The following is a 19,635-nucleotide window of genomic DNA, read 5'->3' as shown; positions in this document are numbered from 1 at the left end:
CATGGGTTTCTGTTAAGTTTCTCAGGATCCACATAAGAGTGAAACCATATGGTATCTGTCTTTCTCTGTATGGCTTATTTCACTTAGCATCACACTCTCCAGTTCCATCCACGTTGCTACAAAAGGCCATATTTCATTCTTTCTCATTGCCACGTAGTATTCCATTGTGTGTATAAACCACAATTTCTTTATCCATCAGTTGATGGACATTTAGGCTCTTTCCATGATTTGGCTATTGTTGAGAGTGCTGCTATAAACATTGGGGTACAAGTGCCCCTATGCATCAGTACTCCTGTATCCCTTGGATAAATTCCTAGCAGTGCTATTGCTGGGTCATAGGGTAGGTCTATTTTTAATTTTCTGAGGAACCTCCACACTGCTTTCCAGAGCGGCTGCACCAATTTGCATTCCCACCAACAGTGCAAGAGGGTTCCCGTTTCTCCACATCCTCTCCAGCATCTATAGTCTCCTGATTTGTTCATTTTGGCCACTCTGACTGGCGTGAGGTGATATCTGAGTGTGGTTTTGATTTGTATTTCCCTGATAAGGAGCGACGTTGAACATCTTTTCATGTGCCTTTTGGCCATCCGGATGTCTTCTTTAGAGAAGTGTCTATTCATGTTTTCTGCCCATTTCTTCACTGGGTTATTTGTTTTTCGGGTGTGGAGTTTGGTGAGCTCTTTATAGATTTTGGATACTAGCCCTTTGTCCGATATGTCATTTGCAAATATCTTTTCCCATTCCGTTCGTTGGTTGCCTTTTAGTTTTGTTGGTTGTTTCCTTTGCTGTGCAGAAGCTTTTTATCTTCATAAGGTCCCAGTAATTCACTTTTGCTTTTAATTCCCTTGCCTTTGGGGATGTGTCGAGTAAGAGATTGCTACGGCTGAGGTCAGAGAGGTCTTTTCCTGCTTTCTCCTCTAAGGTTTTGATGGTTTCCTGTCTCACATTCAGGTCCTTTATCCATTTTGAGTTTATTTTTGTGAACGGTGTGAGAAAGTGGTCTAGTTTCAACCTTCTGCATGTTGCTGTCCAGTTCTCCCAGCACCATTTGTTGAAGAGACTGTCTTTTTTCCATTGGATGTTCTTTCCTGCTTTGTCAAAGACGAGTTGGCCATACGTTTGTGGGTCTAGTTCTGGGGTTTCGATTCTATTCCATTGGTCTATGTGTCTGTTTTTGTGCCAATACCATGCTGTCTTGATGATGACAGCTTTGTAGTAGAGGCTAAAGTCTGGGATTGTGATGCCTCCTGCTTTGGTCTTCTTCTTCAAAATTACTTTGGCTATTCGGGGCCTTTTGTGGTTCCATATGAATTTTAGGATTGCTTGTTCTAGTTTCGAGAAGAATGCTGGTGCAATTTTGATTGGGATTGCATTGAATGTGTAGATAGCTTTGGGTAGTATTGACATTTTGACAATATTTATTCTTCCAATCCATGAGCAGGGAATGCCTTTCCATTTCTTTATATCTTCTTCAATTACCTTCATAAGCTTTCTATAGTTTTCAGCATACAGATCTTTTACATCTTTGGTTAGATTTATTCCTAAGTATTTTATGCTTCTTGGTGCAATTGTGAATGGGATCAGTTTCTTTATTTGTCTTTCTGTTGCTTCATTGTTAGTGTATAAGAATGCAACGGATTTCTGTACATTGATTTTGTATCCTGCAACTTTGCTGAATTCATGTATCAGTTCTAGCAGACTTTTGGTGGAGTCTGTCGGATTTTCTATGTATAATATCATGTCATCTGCAAAAAGTGAAAGCTTGACTTCATCTTTGCCAATTTTGATGCCTTTGATTTCCTTTTGTTGTCTGATTGCTGATGCTAGAACTTCCAGTACTATGTTAAACAAGAGCGGTGAGAGTGGGCATCCCTGTCGTGTTCCTGATCTCAGGGAAAAAGCTCTCAGTTTTTCCCAATTGAGGATGATGTTAGCTGTGGGCTTTTCATAAATGGCTTTTATGATCTTTAAGTATGTTCCTTTTATCCTGACTTTCTCAAGGGTTTTTATTAAGAAAGGGTGCTGGATTTTGTCAAAGGCCTTTTCTGCATCGATTGACAGGATCATATGGTTCTTCTCTTTTTTTTTGTTAATGTGATGTATCATGTTGATTGATTTGCAAATGTTGAACCAGCCCTGCATCCCAGGAATGAATCCCACTTGATCATGGTGAATAATTCTTTTTATATGCCGTTGAATTCGATTTGCTAGTATCTTATTGAGAATTTTTGCATCCATATTCATCAGGGATATTGGCCTGTAGTTCTCTTTTTTTACTGGGTCTCTGTCTGGTTTAGGAATCAAAGTAATACTGGCTTCATAGAATGAGTCTGGAAGTTTTCCTTCCCTTTCTATTTCTTGGAATAGCTTGAGAAGGATAGGTATTATCTCTGCTTTAAACGTCTGGTAGAACTCCCCTGGGAAGCCATCTGGTCCTGGACTCTTATTTGTTGGGAGATTTTTGATAACCAATTCAATTTCTTCACTGTTATGGGTCTGTTCAAGCTTTCTATTTCCTCCTGATTGAGTTTTGGAAGAGTGTGGGTGTTCAGGAATTTGTCCATTTCTTCCAGGTTGTCCAGTTTGTTGGCATATAATTTTTCATAGTATTCCCTGATAATTGTTTGTATCTCTGAGGGATTGGTTGTAATAATTCCATTTTCATTCATGATTTTATCTATTTGGGTCATCTCTCTTTTCTTTTTGAGAAGCCTGGCTAGAGGTTTGTCAATTTTGTTTATTTTTTCAAAAAACCAACTCTTGGTTTCGTTGATCTGCTCTACCGTTTTTTTAGATTCTATATTGTTTATTTCTGCTCTGATCTTTATTATTTCTCTTCTTCTGCTGGGTTTAGGCTGCCTTTGCTGTTCTGCTTCTATTTCCTTTAGGTGTGCTGTTAGATTTTGTATTTGGGAGTTTTCTTGTTTCTTGAGATAGGCCTGGATTGCAATGTATTTTCCTCTCAGGATTGCCTTGGCTGCATCCCAAAGCGTTTGGATTGTTGTATTTTCTTTTTTGTTTGTTTCCATATATTTTTTAATTTCTTCTCTAATTGCCTGGTTGACCCACTCATTCGTTAGTAGGGTGTTCTTTAACCTCCACGCTTTTGGAGGTTTTCCAGACTTTTTCCTGTGGTTGATTTCAAGCTTCATAGCATTGTGGTCTGAAAGTATGCATGGTATAATTTCAATTCTTGTAAACTTATGAAGGGCTGTTTTGTGACCCAGTATATGATCTATCTTGGAGAATGTTCCATGTGCACTCGAGAAGAAAGTATATTCTGTTGCTTTGGGATGCAGAGTTCTAAATATATCTGTCAAGTCCATCTGATCCAATGTATCATTCAGGGCCCTTGTTTCTTTATTGACTGTGTGTCTAGATGATCTATCCATTTCTGTAAGTGGGGTGTTAAAGTCCCCTGCAATGACCACATTCTTATCAATAAGGTTGCTTATGTTTATGAGTAATTGTTTTATATATCTGGGGGCTCCGGTATTCGGCGCATAGACATTTATAATTGTTAGCTCTTCCTGATGGATAGACCCTGTAATTATTATATAATGCCCTTCTTCATCTCTTGTCACAGCCTTTAATTTAAAGTCTAGTTTGTCTGATATAAGTATGGCTACTCCAGCTTTCTTTTGGCTTCCAGGAGCATGATAAATAGTTCTCCATCCCCTCACTCTCAATCTAAAGGTGTCCTCAGATCTAAAATGAGTCTCTTGTAGACAGCAAATAGATGGGTCTTGTTTTTTTATCCATTCTGATACCCTATGTCTTTTGGTTGGCGCATTTAATCCATTTACATTCAGTGTTATTATAGAAAGATACGGGTTTAGAGTCATTGTGATGTCTGTATGTTTTATGCTTGTAGTGATGTCTCTGGTACTTTGTCTCACAGGCTCCCCCTTAGGATCTCTTGTAGGGCTGGTTTAGTGGTGACAAATTCCTTCAGTTTTTGTTTGTTTGGGAAGACCTTTATCTCTCCTTCTATTGTAAATGACAGACTTGCTGGATAAAGGATTCTCGGCTGCATATATTTTCTGTTTAGCACACTGAAGATATCGTGCCAAGCCTTTCTGGCCTGCCAAGTTTCAAAAGAGAGATCGGTCACGAGTCTTATAGGTCTCCCTTTATATGTGAGGGCACGTTTATCCCTTGCTGCTTTCAGAATTTTCTCTTTATCCTTGTATTTTGCCAGTTTCACTATGATATGTCGTGCAGAAGATCGATTCAAGTTACGTCTGAAGGGAGTTCTCTGTGCCTCTTGGATTTCAATGCCTTTTTCCTTCCCCAGTTCAGGGAAGTTCTCAGCTATAATTTCTTCAAGTACCCCTTCAGCACCTTTCCCTCTCTCTTCCTCCTCTGGGATACCAATTATGCGTATATTATTTCTTTTTAGTGTATCACTTAGTTCTCTAATTTTCCCCTCATACTCCTGGATTTTTTTATCTCTCTTTCTTTCAGCTTCCTCTTTCTCCATAACTTTATCTTCTAGTTCACCTATTCTCTCCTCTGCCTCTTCAATCCGAGCCGTTGTCGTTTCCATTTTGTTTTGCATTTCGTTTAAAGCACTTTTCAGCTCCTCGTGACTGTTCCTTAGTCCCTTGATCTCTGTAGCAAGAGATTCTCTGCTGTCCTCTATACTGTTTTCAAGCCCAGCGATTAATTTTATGACTATTATTCTAAATTCACTTTCTGTTATATTATTTAAATCCTTTTTGATCAGTTCATTAGCTGTTGTTATTTCCTGGAGATTCTTCTGAGGGGAATTCTTCCGTTTGGTCATTTTGGATAGTCCCTGGAGTGGTGAGGACCTGCAGGGCACTTCCCCCGTGCTGTGGTGTATAACTGGAGTTGGTGGGCGGGGCCGCAGTCAGACTTGATGTCTGCCCCCAGCCCACCGCTGGGGCCACAGTCAGACTGGTGTGTGCCTTCTCTTCCCCCCTCCTAGGGGCGGGATTCACTGTGGGGTGGCGTGGCCCGTCTGGGCTACTTGCACACTGCCAGGCTTGTGGTGCTGGGGATCTGGCGTATTAGCTGGGGTGGGTAGGCAAGGTGCACGGGGGCAGGAGGGGCAGGCTTAGCTCGCTTCTCCGTAGGTGATCCACTTCAGGAGGGACCCTGTGGCAGCGGGAGGGAGTCAGATCCGCTGCCGGAGGTTTGGCTCCGAAGAAGCACAGAGTTGGGTGTTTGCGCGGAGCGGAGCGAGCAAGTTCCCTGGCAGGAACTGGTTCCCTTTGGAATTTTGGCTGGGGGATGGGCGGGGGAGATGGCGCTGGCGAGCGCCTTTGTTCCCCACCAGACTGAGCTCTGTCTTCCGGGGGCTCAGCAACTCTCCCTCCCTTTGTCCTCCAGCCTTCCCACTTTCTGAGCAGAGCTGTTAACTTATGACCTCCCAGACGCTAAGTCGCGCTTGCTGTCGGAACACAGTCCGTCCGGCCCCTCCACTTTTGCCAGCCAGACTCGGGGGCTCTGCTTGGCCGGCAGGCTGCCCCTCCGCCCCGGCTCCCTCCCGCCAGTCCGTGGAGCGCGCACCGCCTCTCCGCCCTTCCTACCCTCTTCCGTGGGCCTCTGGTCTGCGCTTGGCTCCGGAGACTCCGTTCTGCTAATCCTCTGGCGGTTTTCTGGGTTATTTAGGCAGGTGTAGGTGGAATCTTTTTTTTTTTTTTTTTCCTTTTCTTTTTTTCAACGTTTTTATTTATTTTTGGGACAGAGAGAGACAGAGCATGAACGGGGGAGGGGCAGAGAGAGAGAGGGAGACACAGAATCGGAAACAGGCTCCAGGCTCCGAGCCATCAGCCCAGAGCCTGACGCGGGGCTCGAACTCACGGACCGCGAGATTGTGACCTGGCTGAAGTCGGACGCTTAACCGACTGCGCCACCCAGGCGCCCCAGGTGTAGGTGGAATCTAAGTGATCAGCAGGACGTGCGGTGAGCCCAGCGTCCTCCTATGCCGCCATCTTCTAGAGGGCTTTTTAAAAACAAAGTAACAAACAATACCACCTGTGTTTTTTTTTTTTTTTTTTTTTCCTGTAGTTTTTTAAGATAGTTACTTGAGTTTTCTGTCTTCAGTTTTGGTGTAAACAGATAGCAGTTGGCTAGATCTAAGGTGTGCCCTGACTTCTCAGAGAGAAATTTGGCTTCACACAGGAAGAAGGTCTCTATCTAGTTGACGCTTCCAGAAGACCAGAGTTGGCTTTCTTAGTGGTGACTGGTAGGATCCGCTTCTCAGTCAGTTTGTTACATTTGGTCTGCAGTTTTGCAGAGAAGTAGAACCTGACCTTGCCTTGGATGATGGGCTGTGGCAGAGACCCCATTACTGATCCCCTCCCCAGTGTTTCCTTCCTGGTCATGGGTTAGGAATGATGCTCAGACAGGGAATTTTAGCTGACTGTTCAATTGATGACTGAGTGATGTACTCACATCTGTGCTGGCAGTTACTGTGCATCTTGGCTCCTGAGTCTTCTGTGGGTTCCTGGTGTGGTGGGTAACCTGGCTCAAAGCACCTGAACTGAAAACACTTTGTACTGGCTTGCAGTGTTGAATTTGAGGAGATGTTTCCAGGTTGCAGAAAACATTTGTCTTTGAAACTGGCAACGACGGATTGCTTGTGGGGTGACACCTTGGCAGATTTGTCTCTTTCAGAATCCTTCAGATGGTGTCTGGAAGGTCGGGTGGTCATCATTTCAACTTGGAATTGTTTTCTCCCTTTGCTGGGGACCATCCAAGACAAAACAGGAGTATTTTAGGTGGTGGGCAGCTGTGGAGAGGAAGGATGGATCCTGGGTGGTTTGATCTGCCCTGGGGAGCCACATGTCTTTACATTTTTTAATTTACTGTAACACTAAATATTCTTCATCCGTTGGTTTTAGATTCCACTTTGGTCATTTCTTTCTGCATTTTGAGGTAGGTAGGTTTGTAAGCTAATAACAGCTCCAGCTTGACGTGGGATAGAGGCTTGGGGATTGGGGAAAAGGTCTGCAAATTTGCTTTTGGGCAGTATTCTACAGGAGCTAGAGAAGAGACCTAGTTAGAAAGGGAGAGGTCGCCTTTCCCATCACCTTTCTGTTTTCTAGCCCCTCTGACCCCATGCTCTAGGGAGCTAGAGTCTTATCCCTGAAGATGTAGCCCTGGCCCTGAATTAAACCAGCGGTGTGGTCACCTTGTCTTGGACCTGTGTCCTCATTTGCAAAATGAGGTTCCTTCCTGTCTCTAATTCAGCTTCACTTGCCATTTAATAAGTATTCCTTACATATAGGCAGGGAAATTAGAACCATAGATTATCAGAGCAGGAAAGGACTTTGGGGGCTCCTGACACACTCTCTATATTGTCTGGATTAGAAAACCAAGGCACAGACAAGCTGATTGGTTTCATTTTCTCCAGGTATCACAGTTAAGCTGGGTTCAGGACTCACTCCTGCGGGTTCCTCATTCCTTGTCCCCCGGTGGCCTCCCTGCACCTGACTGTTGTCCTGTCACATCCTTCTTTCCCATTCTCCTTGTTGGGCTTCCTCTCCCTGGTGGCTTGTTCTTCCCCCTTCTACCAGGGAGATTTCAGATATCTAGCCAGTAGTTTAACCATTTTTGCATGAGCTGAGCCATTCAGCCCCAAGGAAAGGGGTGCCTCACTGTTGCTTAATTAGGCACCACCCTGTTCTCCCCCTGGGGTGGGGTGATCAGTCACCTGCAGAGGTGTGATGATGGGTGGGAGCATCACCTGTGTGTGTGTGTGTGGGGGGGGGGCTTACAAACCCCTGAGGCCTGGCTGCACCTGGAGATTCTGATTTCTTTGTTCTCAACTGTGGTCTAGACCGAGGGAATTTTAAAAGCTCCCCGGGTGATTTCACCAGGGGTGAAAAGCATCAGCATCAGCAGAGAGCAGCACACAGAAGGTAAACGACCTCTAAGGATGCTTTCAATGTCAGAGAAAAAACTGACTCAGAAGGTTTATACAAGAAGGGTGTGCGTTTCCTTACACCACACAAATTCCAGAAGGGCAGCGCCAGGTGTAGTGCAGCTGGTGGTAACTGGTGTCATCGAGGATCCAGGTTCCTTTTCATACTGTAGTCCTTAGGGTCTTGGCTTTGCCTGTGGGCAGATGAAGGGGCATTTTTCCCCCCTCTGTTAGAGTTTTCTTCAGGTACAGGAAACCTTTCTCAGACAGCCTCCCCAGGCCACCTCCTTACGTATTTTGACTCCTCAGAACTGGTTCATAGGCTGATGCTTCAGTCACCTCCTGGTTGGAGGGATGGGGCCACCTTGTTGGCTCCCACCAAATAGGACTTACTGTTTTGTTTTTGAAGTTTACTTACTATTTTTTTTATTTTTGGTAATCTGTACAGCCAGCGTGGGGCTCGAACTCACAACCCTTGGATCAGGAGTGGCATGCTCCTCCCACTGAGCCAGCCAGGTGCCCCTAGGATTTACTTCTTACACTGGAGAAGAGTGGGCGTAGCCAGAGGCACAAAATCAAGGGAGGGAGAATGGGGAGGTGTTGGTTGAGTAGGTCAACCATCAGAGCCTCTGAAAAGGGATTCTGTTAGTTCCTGCCCTGGATGCCCTCATTTGTGGAGCTGTCTGCTGCCACCGTCTTGTGGAATCTGGTATTTGCTTACCTGTGAGCACTCCCTTTGCTTGTGGCTGTTGAGATCCAATTGGAAGCTTGATCAAATGAGCCAGACACTGGATTTGCTGGCACCTGGCCCTAGGTCATCTTTTCACACCTGCCTTGAATCTGAGACTGAGATATCATCTTTAAAAGATGTCCTAGTGCTGAGTTTTTACTTAGCACCGCCTTATTTCATGGGTAGTTCAGCAAGGGAAATTCTTGCCCAATGTGTTGACCTTAAAAGTAAAACAGCCTGTTATTTTACCAGTAAAGTGTATTTATTTGGGAATAGAAGAGGAATTGCAACTCCGCACAACCAAGCTGTAGCAAAAGCCAAAGTCAAGTCCAGAGAACAAAGGAGAAGACTGACCTTTTTTTGTTTTTAATTTTTTAATATTTATTTATTTATTTTTTTTTTTAATTTTTTTTTCAACGTTTTTTATTTATTTTTGGGACAGAGAGAGACAGAGCATGAACGGGGGAGGGGCAGAGAGAGAGGGAGACACAGAATCGGAAACAGGCTCCAGGCTCCGAGCCATCAGCCCAGAGCCTGACGCGGGGCTCGAACCCACGGACCGCGAGATCGTGACCTGGCTGAAGCCGGACGCTTAACCGACTGCGCCACCCAGGCGCCCCTTAATATTTATTTTTGAGAGAGAGCGGGCGACAGAGCAGGAGTGGGGGAAGGGCAGAGAGAGAGAGGGAAACACAGAATCTGAAGCAGGCTCCAGACTTGGAGCTGGTTAGCACAGAGCTGGGGCGGGGGGTGGGCTTGAACTCCGTAACCTCAGAGATCATGACTTGAGCCAAAGCTTAACCGACAGAGCCATCCAGGTGCCCGATGACCCACTCTTTTATAGAGGGAAGGGAAGCTGGGCGGGACTGCTATAAACAGAAAGGCCGCTGGAGCGAACTGGAAGTTGGAAGTGTAGTCGCTTCTCATTGGCTGGGGTGTTGCTGGGGGGAGGGGAAAGCCTTCCCCTTGCGGGAGTGGTATAGGCTGCTTTCTGTTGGGTCTGTAAAAGGCCGCAAAGAGTGGTCTCCTGGCCTCCGAACTCCCATTTTAAACGGGATTTCCTTTACTCCCTTTCACACGTTTAAATGGTTTCTTCACTCTTCGGTGCCTAGATGATGGACACCTCTGTAGCTCCTGTGTGTTGAATGGGTGAATTTGAATTTGTTTCAGTAGCTGTGGCCCACTTTGAAGTAGATCCAGAGGCCTAGCCAACACCTAGAAAGTCTTCTGTGGCTGGTAACTGGACTCCCTTGCAATAATGAGGAGCTGCCTGGCTGCTAGAACTGGCTGTCACATGAGCCATGCAGGGCAGCCCTGTCCCTCCTTTGCTTACACCCAGTCTCTGCCAGGAATCCCATTTTGGTTTTGTGGTCCTGTAGCTTTCTTTGTTAGCACCACCTTCCTTGTTCCTCACCTGTGGATGATTCTGTGGTCGCCCATAAAATGATCTGGCAGAGTTTACGTTCCTTCTTTTTTTTTTTTAATTTTTTTTTTTTTAATGTTTATTTATTTTTGACACAGAGAGAGAGACAGAGCATGAGCGGGGGAGGGGTAGAGAGAGAGGAAGACACAGAATCCGAAGCAGGCTCCAGGCTCTGAGCTGTCAGCACAGAGCCCGACGTGGGGCTCGAACTCACAAACTGTGAGATCATGACCTGAGCCAAAGTCGGACGCTCAACCGACTGAGCCACCCAGGCGCCCCGAGTTTACGTTCCTTCTTGCAGTGGTTGGTACCAGTTACTTCAGGTAGCCTGCCCTTATCCATGGGGGTAAGTTCCAGACCCCCAGGGGATGCCTGGAACTGCGATAGTACCAAGCCTTGTATATACTATGTTTTTTCTTAAATGTACATACATGATTTATACATTAAGCACAGTAAGAGATTACCAACAATAGCTAAAAATAGAACAACCGTAGTAATATAGAAATAATAGTTATGTAAATGTGGGCTCTCTCTCCCTCAAAATATTTTACTGTACTGTGCTCATCCCCCCCTGTGATGATGTGAGAGAATAAAATGCCTACATGCTGAGATGAAGTGACGTCAGTGACGTAGGCATTGACCTTTTGGGACTGTTCATCAGGAGGAAGATCATTTGCTCCCGGACTGTGGTTTAGTGCCGGTAAATAACTAAAACTGCCAAGAACAAAACCATGGATGAGGGGGAATTACTGTATTAGCCAACCTGCTTTCTGCAGAGTCGAGTTCTTCCAGATAACTTGCCTTTTTCCTTCTTCACCTATACGTCCCAGGGCAGGCCCTTTGTGTTAACATTGCTTTTTTGGCCTGACATCTGAGACCCTTTGGGCTCTGGAAGATTGACTGATGTGGAGCTGGTTTCTAGTCCTTTGGGGCAGGGGAGAAGTGGTTTAGAAGCTTGCCTTTTGAGAACCCACCGGACCTAACGGTTTTATTGGTATGTTTAAGACTTCTTTTGTGATGCTTCATCTTTAGAGAAGCAAATTAATTTAAAGGTGACTTTTCTCCCTGCCCTTTAAATAGATGTCTACAACATGCATTTGAAAAAAAACAAAAAACATTTGAGTCAAATTTTTAAAACACAGAAACATTCTCTCTCATAAAACTATGAGTAGGTTGTTTTTTCCTTCTCTTCTTGGTGTGCTTGATGCACAGATAACTGTAAACAGAATATTCTGATTTCTGTTTATTTGCATTATTGCAGTGGCAGGGATCCCATATCTTGAGGCATTTCTTTGCCTGAGGGAAAGGATTTTTTAAGAAAGGAAATTGTGAGATGATACATAATAGAACATACACAAATGGCTTTGCTGGTTATGTAGTTAGTTGAGAAGTGTTGCTGTTTTGGCTTTGGGGAGCTGTTGGCTTAGTGCAGATGGAATTGCTAAAAACAATTTAACCTTTTAAGTAGACCAAGAGTTGTTACACCGGATTAGTTAGTTCACTGAATTCTCATGATTTTCGGTTGACTTGGAATGAGATAGGCTTTCTGGTTATATGGTTTGATTGGATCTAATGACTTTTCCCTGTCATTATAAGTGAAAATCAGTAGAGACGGGACAATGGCAAGGTTGATGATAGACGGGACAATGGCAAGGCAAGTGCTTACGGAAGCTAAACACCTACGTTTCTTGTTTATGTACAAGTCTTTCCTCTTGCCTCTAGCAAAGGCCAGTATAGGGTACCACACGGATTTTGCAGTCATTACTGCTCACATATTTTGAACAGACCTAATGAGGTACAGTTGGCTTGTGGTTGGTAGCACGGAGACTTCTTGCCTTTCTCTCGTGCCTTTGGTGGATCTGTATTCCTGGATTCTTTTCTTTTCTGAAAGTTGAGGTCCATTCAGAGGCTGACAGGCTTGTTCCTAGAAGAAAGGGGGCATAAATATGCCAAGTGCAAAACCACAATGATTTCTTTGATTGCAGGGACCTTTGGGCCAGCTTGCAGTAAGAACTTGCCTTTAGAAGACCTTTGGTTCCCATCAATGTCTCCCTCTCCTCAAAGGGATGGCAGCCCGATGGACAGTGGGCACATGACCCTGGCATCGACAGCCTTCCACCGAGGTAAGCTGCTCTGCCAATGCTGCCCAGACAGGCAGGTGCCTTCCTTGGCGGCCCTGAGCCCAGCCTCCGTCCACACCTTATACACTTGTGGTCGAGGACTGGAGGCTTTTTTTTCTTCCTCAGGTGACAGGTAGCCCTTCCACAGAGGTTAGAAATGAATGGAGTGAGAGACAGCTGTGGCAGTTTTCTCTTGGTTGAGGACAAAGAACTTGCAAGTTGGTGGCCTTGAACTCACGGTCAGTCCTTGATGGCTTCGTGTCTGTCTCTCACCGTGCTTTGGGCATAATTCTGGTCACTGTGAGCAGCTGTTGCTATTTGGGGACAGGTTGCACAGAGTATGTCTCTTCCTGTTTCCGTTAGGGGAGATACTGTTGATGGAGTTGCTGGTAACCACTGTGGTGAGTACCCTGGCCTCTGGTGTAGGCGTGTGCAATTTCAGAGACCAAGCTTGGAACTTTCTAGAAGATGATGCTTCAAGTCTTGACCCAGGGAGGGCATGGTGCACCAGACGTTCACGTTTCCTTAGAAAGTGGATTGCAACCCTAGTCAGGCGTGATTGTCGTTGGTAGGGATTCTGCTTCCTCTGCTGTACTGTTTTTTTTTCTTAAAGGACTAGCTATATTGGAATGAATTAGTGTGTTTCTTAGCATATTTCTGTTGTTTTAATTATTTTCTGCCTTCAATTAAAGGCTTCAGTTACAGGGTTGAAATGAGGACAGATTTTCACTTCATCTCCTTGAGAAAAGCTGCTGGGAGCAAAGTCTCATTCTGACCGTTCCAGTGTGAAGCTTGAAAAGCTTCAGTGTGGCTGTTGAAATTGATTTTGACCCAAGTGTGATCTGACTTTCTTAATAGACCTCCCGTTCCCCTTGTTGACAGTGACTGGGAGAGGAGTGTGTTTGGGTGTTTCGGGACTTGCTGGCCCTTGCAGGTGTGAGAAGGGACACCGGCTGTTGTGTGGCTGTGCCCCGGGGAGCACACCAGGCGCTGTGCAGAGTGGCTGTGTGTTGGCTGCCTGACGACTGTGGTCAGTGGGAGCCCGTGCAGTTCTAGTGACCTTGGTGAACCATTTCCTTTATGACAACATGGATGCATTTTGACAAAAGGAAAAAAACTGGGGCGCCTGGGTGGCTCAGTCGGTTGAGTGCCTGACATCGGCTCAGGTCGTGATCTCACGGTGCTGACAGCTCAAAGCCTGCTTCACATCTTCCGTCCTCCCCCCGCCCCGCCCCTGCTCGTGCTGTCTCAAAAATGAATAAACATTAAAAAAAAAAAAGAAAGACACCCAACTGAAGGAGGGAGAAAGGAAAACATCCTGGAGCTTTGGGCCATAGAAAGGAGTCATTCTGTGACTGCTGTGTTGTGCCTGTCATACTGTGGGGGTCGTAGGTAAGTGTGTTGTTCAGTGACAGGCAACTTGAGTTTGAACTGGATTTGATCACACCAGTCACTTCTATACATGCGCCCAGTTTTTGTAGTTTATTATCCAGATAGCGTGGTTTTCTGTTCCTAAATTCAAATAAAATTTTCACTTGACAAGCGAAATGCTTTAAAAAAATTTTTTTTAATGTTTATTTTTGAGAGCGAGATTGCAAACAGGGGAGAGGCAGAGGGAGGGAGACACAGAATCCGAAGCAGGCTCCAGGCTCCGAGCTGTCAGCACAGAGCCCGATGCGGGGCTCAAACCCACCAACCGTGACATCATGACCTGAGCCGAAGACAGATGCTGAACCGACTGAGCCACCCAGGGGCCCCCGACAGGTGAAAGTTTGACAGTTGTCCTGAGTCTCTTCCTGTCTCTCTTGGCTGTTGCCAGTGCTCTGCCCACCCCTGGCTGGCTGAGGAAGAGGAGGGGTCATCAGGGCCTGCGAGGAGGGCTATGCAGACCCAGCATGGCCTTTGCCTGGGGTTGTTCTGCTCCTGGGAGACTGTGCAGGCCACCCCCTCTTCAGTTCCTGAAGTCTGAACTGTTTTCACTCATTTGGGTAATTAATTAGAGACTCACGAGTTTCAGAGCACACATGCGAGGTGTGAATGATGGTATATAAATATTGTTGGAAACCTCTGTTGTGCTTTCCCTTTCTTTTTTTCTTGTCTCCTGATTTCAGAGCAGTAACTGGAATGACCAGATTGGTTCTGGAATGACAGTGTTTGCTGGCCTGCCGTGGATATGCATGTTTTACTTATTGTATATTACAGGAGAAGGTGTGGGCGCTTGAGGACATGGAGGTGTGAGACTTTCAAAGTCTAGATGTGTAATTAAAAATGCAAGCAGCCTATTGTTCTCACAGTCTCTTGAATAATGAAAATTTGCCACCAATAGCACTTACACTATATTTCATTGGGTTGGGCCCATGCAGCCTTTGTCTTTATGCTGAACCTATTATCATCACTGTAACTGGGCTCCATGGGTGGAGAGAAGGGAGTCTAGTGAGGTGTGAGAGGAAAGAGGTGTTGCCTAATGCTTGAATCTTAATAAGCTGCCAGGGTGGGTCCCTATGTTGGGGTGCGGAGTGCAGCTAAGGGCATGGCAGAGGTGACTGGCTTGGGGAATGTGACAGTTCCTGATCTTTGATCAGAATTTCTACCATCTGTTGGCCATTCTTTACCTTGGCGACCATCAGTGATTGGCTTGCTTTTCCTGCTTGTTCTTTGCATACTCCTTTAGTCCAGGCTCTTGAGTCCTGCCCAAGCTTCAGTGTCTGGCCTGAACCCTCCTCAGGCCTCAGATCCATTTAATGGGAGCATCTGCTAGATAGTCCTCTAGAACGTCCCATGGGAACTTTGCAGTTGACATGCCCAAAGCAGTGGATTTTTCTCTCTGATGGGCGGGCTAGGTTTGTGTGAAATCAGAAGTTACCATTAGGGAGGCATCTGGGTGGCTCAGTTGGCTGAGAGTCCAACTCGTGACTTTGGCTCAGGTCACAATCCCAGGATTGTGCGATCGAGCCCCATGTCAGGTTCTGCACCTGAGCCTGGAGCCTGCTTAAGATTCTCTGTCTTCTCTGCCCCTCTCCTCCTCTCGTGTGTGCACTCCCCCCCGCCACCCCAAAAAACAAACAAAAATTAGAAAAGAAGTTCCCATTAGGTAGGAAGGGATTGATTAGAAGGAACTTATTTAAGGCAGAGATAGTAACTTAAAGCAGGAACATTTGAAAGGGCTTGGAAAACTGCAGATGCCCCACCCCATCCCTCACCTGGGGTCTGGAGACAGTGACCTGGCTGCGTTGATGAACAACTCAATTTAAATTTCTGAAGTGCAGGATCCCCCTTAGGCCATGCATTGGAAGATACCTTAGAAATGTGGCCAGTGCTTTTATAAGGGTGAACGTGTCAAGAATATTAGGCCCTTATATGAAGCTGTGTTTTTTTTTTTTGTTTTTTTTTTTTTAACGTTTATTTATTTTTGAGACAGAGAGAGACAGAGCATGAACGGGGGAGGGTCAGAGAGAGGGAGACACAGAATCTGAAACAGGCTCCAGGCTCCGAGCTGTCAGCACAGAGCCCGACGCGGGGCTTGAACCCACGGACCGTGAGATCATGACCTGAGCTGAAGTCGGCCGCTTAACCGACTGAGCCACCCAGGCGCCCCTGAAGCTGTGTTTTTAAGGGCACCGTGTTGAAGGCCCTCATGAAATCACCAGTGGTCTCTAGGACACACAGTTACCAGAACATTTCTCACCAGTGGCTGTCTCATTGCTCCTGTGGTGGGAGCACACAGGGGGTTGCTGAGCAGGTGGCTATTTGGAGGAAGAGTGCTGTGGGCAGGGGAGCCAGGAGCAGCCTGCCTGGCGGCTAAGGAATGCTTCTGTGCGAGACTTGCTTGCTTCCCTGGCCTGTGCCAGAACCTGGTAGAAGAATCTGGAATATGCTGGTTGCTTCTAGAAATGCCTGACCTAACATTGTTACACTCACTCTAAGTAAATTAAAACTTGGAAGGGAGAGTAGAATGTGTGCCAGGAAATGATATGACTTGCCCATTTTATCGTTTTGTGATTCCTCTGTGTTTTCTTAGATTTTTGGCTCGTTACTTTAAACAAAACTGATTTTGGAGTCACTTCCAAATATCTGTGCTGCTGCTTTCTCTTTTTGCTCTTTGTTGGATTCAGTTAATCTACTTTACGGAGAATTGGTTTTGGAAATATTCCATTTAAGTACACAAATATAATAAGTTGAATCTCCAAAAAAAAGAAAATTCATGTGCAGTTTATATACATGGTCAGATGCACAGCTCTTTAAAAGACTTATTTGAGCGGTAATTTCCCAGATGTTGGTAAATTGGATTTTTTATGTTGTGAAGGAGGAGGTACAGTGTTCTTTAAGAACGGCCAGATTGTTGATAGAGCACACTGATACTGGCCTAGGCAGAGCCTGTCCTGGGGACACCGAGGGTTTGAGTTTGCTGGGGGCTGAGTGGTTTGACCCCTTGTTTCTGGGTTTCTGGTTGCACAGAGAACTGCCTCAGTAACCTGTTGGGTCCTCCCAACACTGGGGGCAGCTTTTTCCTTGGGCAGTGGCCTCCTGTCCTCTTTGATATGCTGTCACACTGCTTTTTTTCCCATGAGAATTCCCTTTCTCTGAGCAATAAACAAAAGTTTTTTCTTTGTGACTCAAATAGAATTTTAACAGTTCTCTTTTCCACTTTTGCTGCCTTGTCGAGGTTGGGAGATCATCCGTGTTGATTCCAGAAGTCCTCTCCTTGTGAGCGAGCTCAGATGTCTCCCCCTCTCCCCATCTACCATGAGCCCGAGGCTCTGCTGCCCCTCCCCCGCTCCCTGCAGAGGGGTCCTTCCCCTGCTTTAATGGGTACCCATCTGCACTGTGGTTCAGCCGAAGGGGAAGGGGCCCTCAGTGGGACAGCAGGCTCCATGCCCACGCCCACCCCCACCCCCACCCCCACAGGCAGCACGTGGTGGAGGCCTCCTTCCCTCTACTGCCATTTGGAAGGCATCAGCTGCATCCCCCAGAACAGCCCAGAACCGCTGCAGCTTCTAGGAGAGGGAGCAGCACATGTGTTTTCTCTGAGAGTGATTCTCACTTTGCAAGTGTCCGTCCTTGCGTTTCTGGGGAAAACAGACACGGTACGTTGAGTCCCCAGTTATCAGACTCCAGGCTGATCGTGGGCAAAAACAAAACTTTTCTTTCGGGCGGATTGAACAGATCTGAAAGTAAATCTTGCTTTCAAATCACAAGGGAATACATTTCATTTTGCAATCAGTCACGGGGGAAAGTCGTAGGCTCAGTGCCAAAGATAATATAAAAGATGTGCTTTGAAATGTTTCTGAGGATGGGGACTGGATCCCTTTCTCTCTCCTGAACACACTGTCCTAGTGTAATTGAAGAAAGTCCCCGAAGACATTTGGCAGCTCCTTTTTCTGTTTTTCTATCCAGAAAGTTGAATGAATTAAAATTCCAGTTAGGCTAAATATTTTGCTTCACCAAAAAAGAAACTCAACTCTGTTTTTTTGGCTAATGCTACCTATAAATTAAAATAAGTATTAATTGTATTTCTCGTTCTGTCTCAACATCCATGTTCTGCATATTTAAACTTCCATCTGGAGGATGAAAACGCAGCTGAGGCATTTAGATAAAATAATTATGCCATATGCTTTCTTTTTTCTAAAACTTACATATTTCTGAGTAAACTTCTAAAAAATGGTATGATATATGATATCACAGATCTTAGATTATGTAAAGCGAGGCTGTTTGGTATGTAATTAAAGGGAAGACTCATTCCCAGGGAGCTAAGTATACTCTTTCCTCGTTCAGTAGTTCATGCAGCCCAGCAGGACTTTTAGGCATTTGAGTAAATAAAGACATCTGCTTCAAAATAAGGAAAATGGACTGTCAGAACCCATCCTTTTATTGAATCCCGCCCAGGAGGAACATATTTTGCCAGGTGCCAGCCAGAGCAACGAGGCGGGCTCTTTTGTATGAGTCTGTGATCGCGCTGTGTGCATTTTCACATGCGGCAACAGGGTCTTCCTCGTGGGGGCGGACACAGGGCTGGGGATGGGGCTGGTGCTGGTGCCGTTTCGTGCCATGGTGGGATGTGGGGGCAGAAAGCACTAGTCTGTGCCCTCAGCCGTGGGTCACCTGACCTCTGAGCCCCAGGGCTGCTCGGTGAGGGCACCTGGGATTTGCACACCTGATCCAAGCACAGCTTGAGTGTTTTCAGGAGCTCATCATTAACAAACTTGGTATAGCTTGAGAACGCATCCGTGCGTCTAACTGTTCACTCAGAACAGGACTGTGCAGAAAATAGCGATGGCTTGAAGCAGCCCACAGGTTGGAAGGAAGAAGCAGAGGCTGTACAATCAGGCACTGAAGAGACCAGCACAGTGCAGAGTCCTTTGCGTCAGAAGCCACTTGCCTTGAGGTTAAACTCCACGCATGGCAATAAGAGTCTAAATATGAACTTGAACTCCCGCATTTTAAAATACAGCATTTGTTTTTTGTGAATCTACCAAATCCATAAATTATCTTGTAACACTGAAGGCACTTCCTTAAAAATTTGCAGTACACAGTAAAGTTTTTATTCTTTCTCAGCCATACTCACCTGACTCGGTCTTGTCTCTTTGGGCTGAGTCTTTGTCAAATACTCAATACGCTGAGTCTTCAGTAAAAATAATCACTGCTTTTGGGGTGCCTGGATGGCTCAGTCAAGTGCCTGACTGACTCGTGGTTTCAGCTCAGGCCATAATCTCACGGTCTGTGGGTTCAAGCCCTGAATGGGGCTCTGCATGGACGTGTCGGAGCCTGCTTGGGATTTTCTCTCTCTCGTTCGCTCTCTTTCTCTCTCCCTCTTTCTCTGCCCCCTCCCACTTAAGTGCTAGCATGCTCTCTCTCTCTCTAAGTAAACTTAAATAATTATTGCTTCTGATTTTATGGTTTTTGTGGTCGGTATTTCTGACATATGTCACATAATGGCTGCTAAGATTTTCACCTAGTGGAAGGATAATCTTGTGATTACTAGAAATGTTTCCTTTGCAGAAGGAACACATTCATGGCATGGTTATGGCATAGAACTTGTTCAACCTGGCAGTTGATGAGCCTCGACTGTGGTGTTTGCTGTCTTATTAGGATAGATGCAAGGGAGGAAAGAGCCTTTTACCTTCCAGGGAACTTTTTTCGTGCTTCTTTTCTCTGATGTAGAATATTTGTGAATGTATATCCCTGATTACCTTGTAAGTGTCTTTAAATGTAAGCAGAATGGTTTTATTCATCTCATTACCCACGAGCATTCAGCATAGGAACTTCCTATTTGGTATCAAGTCGTGTCAACTTTGTGTTGATGGTAAAGAGAGGAATATCTCAGTACCTATCTGGGGAGACTTAACTACTAAAACACACAAACGCGCGCGCACACACACACACACACGCACACACACACAGTTACAAGGCAGCCCTTTTGGAAAGAGACAACCCTGTGACATAAGCCCTAAGACGACCATTTTCAGGA

At 45.6% G+C, this 19,635-nt stretch overlaps 1 protein-coding gene across 2 annotated transcripts in view; it reads left to right on the top strand.

The window, feature by feature from the left end:
• STK24 (serine/threonine kinase 24) overlaps positions 1 to 19,635 on the top strand; it is a 125,502-nt gene that overhangs the window by 58,023 nt on the left and 47,844 nt on the right. The gene's annotated exons all lie outside the window — the stretch shown is intronic.

This window comes from Panthera uncia (genome assembly GCF_023721935.1).
Source record: "Panthera uncia isolate 11264 chromosome A1 unlocalized genomic scaffold, Puncia_PCG_1.0 HiC_scaffold_16, whole genome shotgun sequence".
In the NCBI taxonomy this organism is placed as follows: domain Eukaryota; kingdom Metazoa; phylum Chordata; class Mammalia; order Carnivora; family Felidae; genus Panthera; species Panthera uncia.
This window is presented reverse-complemented; position numbering and strand designations above follow the sequence as displayed.